The sequence below is a fragment of the Aotus nancymaae genome, unplaced genomic scaffold (assembly GCF_030222135.1).
Source record: "Aotus nancymaae isolate 86718 unplaced genomic scaffold, 86718_ANA_hifiasm-v0.15.2.pri h1tg000016l, whole genome shotgun sequence".
In the NCBI taxonomy this organism is placed as follows: Eukaryota; Metazoa; Chordata; class Mammalia; order Primates; family Aotidae; genus Aotus; species Aotus nancymaae.
In genome coordinates, this window is record NW_026988428.1 from 4940455 (window position 1) to 4943134 (window position 2680).

A 2680-nucleotide genomic window follows, 5' to 3' on the forward strand; every position below is an offset into this window, starting at 1 on the left:
AAAAAAAAAAAAAGACTTCTTCCCAGGGGCCCCCTCTTTCCAGGGACCCTCAATTCTATTAGCTACATTATCAAGCTTTCAAAATCAGATGTTGAATGACAAAGAGGATTTTTCTTCTTCTTCTTTTTTAATGAGATGGAGTTTCGTTCTGTTGCCCAAAATAGAGGGCAGTGGTGTGATCATGGCTCACTGTAGCCTTGACTTCCTGGGCTCAAGTGATCCTCTTACTTCAGCCTCTGAAGTAGGAACTTCAGGCATGTGTCACTATGCTCAGCTAATTTTTAAAATTTTTTGTATTCATGATGTCTTGCTATTTTGCCAAGGCTGGTCTCAAACTCCTGGGTTTAAGCAATTATCCTGACTCAGTCCCCCAAAGTGTTGGGATTACAGGTGTGAGCCACCGCACCTGGCCAGCATTCTTCTTTATCATGATCACCTTGTTACTGAAAGTACATTATAGGCTATAGCTACAATAGATAAATTGCAGCAATTTTTAAGCAGTATCATTTTACTCACTGGAGATTGCGTTAATGCCATGAGAATGGTAAAACCAGCATTTGTTTTTCTTCTATCATGCAACTTTGCTGTATATGCTAGGCCATGGTAAAGTAAAACAGTAGTATCTTAGAGTCCTGATTTGGTGCAGTGACCATTTATAGACTTAGCTGGTCATAGCACCCATTGTGAAATTACATGCAAAAATGGATCCTGCTTTAAGAAAGCAGAATCTGGCTGCTCGCTGTGGCTTACGCCTGTAATCCCAGCGCTTTGAGAGGCCAAGGTGGGTAGATCACAAGGTCAGAAGTTCAAGACCAGCCTGGCCAAGATGGTGAAACCCTGTCTCTATTAAAAACTACAAAAATTAGCCGGGCACAGTGGCAGATGCCTGTAATCTCAGCTATTCAAGAAGCTGATGCAGGAGAGTTGCTTGAACCCCAGCAGCAGAGGTTGCAGTGAGCCGAGATAGCCCCACTTTACTACAGCCTGGGCGACAGAGTGAGGCTGCGTCTCAAAAAAAAAATAAAAAAAGAGAGAGAGAGAAAAAACAGTATTTAACTTGGGTTCTAATTATTCAACCACCAAAAACTTCCACACCTCTTTCTAGTAGATACAGAAGAACATATACCCTTTATCGGAGTCATAAAGATCTCTAAGCAACAGGGTTTTTTTTTAGGCAGTTAAAGAAAAATTCGGAGTTTTTAGGTAGTTAAAGAAAAATCCTAAGCAACAGGGTTTTTTTAGGGAGTTAAAAACAAAGAGCCTAAGTGCTAACCCTCCTTTGTTTGTAATTGACAAAAATCCTAGGATGTTTTCTTCAATAAAATTATCATTATATATAAAGTTTTCTCCAGAGAGTTAAAATGTTTATACTGATAATTTTCTTGAAGAAAACATTCTAGGATTTTTGTCAGTTACAAACAAAGGAGGGTCAGTACTCAGGCATTTTAACTCTCTGGAGAAAAATTTATATTTTCACAACTACTTAACCATTTATCCAATAAAATCTGTAAGTTTTCAGTTACTGACTTAATTATTTCTCTCTGGCTTTAGAACTTGGAATCATCTGACTTCTGTTTCTAAAAACTATTATCACAAGTACTTGATTGAATGACTATTTTTTTCTCTAGAAGATATCCTACATGAGTCATAGTGGGCTTCGTCAATAGACTTGTATTTCTATTTCTACAGCCATGATTCTATCATCTCATTTGATCATCATCTATGTATGGTTCTATAATAAAATATTTTGTTTGTATATCTTCATATCATATACCAAATTTAAGTGTTCATTTTACCATAATTTCTTGACACTTTAAAAATTATTAGTATTTTCTAAGGTTTAGAATTACTCAGCTTGTGGGGAAGTTCAGTGAGGACTCCTGGTGGTGGATTGCATGAGGCTTGGATAATACTGAAAACAGCTCTGTGTCTAAGCTGCTCCTTGGATCAATAGACTTTCTTTCTGGGCCAAATTATATCTCCTTGTCATTGACAGATGAACATCTCAAGGTCTTGTAGTCTTTTCTCCTTAGAAAAACACAATAGAAATAAACGGGTGAATCCAAAACAGTATAATTTTAGCAAACAGAAAATACATCACACTCCTTCTGGAGTGTAATGGCATGATCATAGTTCACTGTAGCCTCAGCCCACCTCAGCCTCCTGAGTAGCTGGAACTACAGGTTTGTACCTGTAAAAAAATTAGCCATGCCTGGCTAATTTTTGTAATTTTTAGTAGAGTTGAGGTCTCAGTATGTCACCCAGGCTGGTCTCCAACTCCTGAGTTTAAGTGATCCTCCCACTTCTGCCTCTCAAAGTGCTGGGGATTACAGGTGTGAGCCACCACGCCCAGCCCCTTATTCATTTTAAACCTTCATGCCTGCCTTTGGAGGATGTCTTTCTTGCACCTCTTTAGCATATCCAAACCTTATCATAGTTGCCATCCAGCTTTTTTTTTTCTTTTTTCTAGGTCTCCCAGTCTCTAGCATGTTTTATTGCTTTATAGTAGTCTTTCATTGTTTTATGTGCAAATTATTGCATGTCAAATCAGATTGTAAACTTCTTGAGAACAATCTTGTGCTTTTATTTACCAAGCTTGGTAAACCCTAAATACATAATCTACTTTACTTGCATTTAATTATCACTAAAGAGTTGATTTCCAATTTACTTTTTCCCCTAC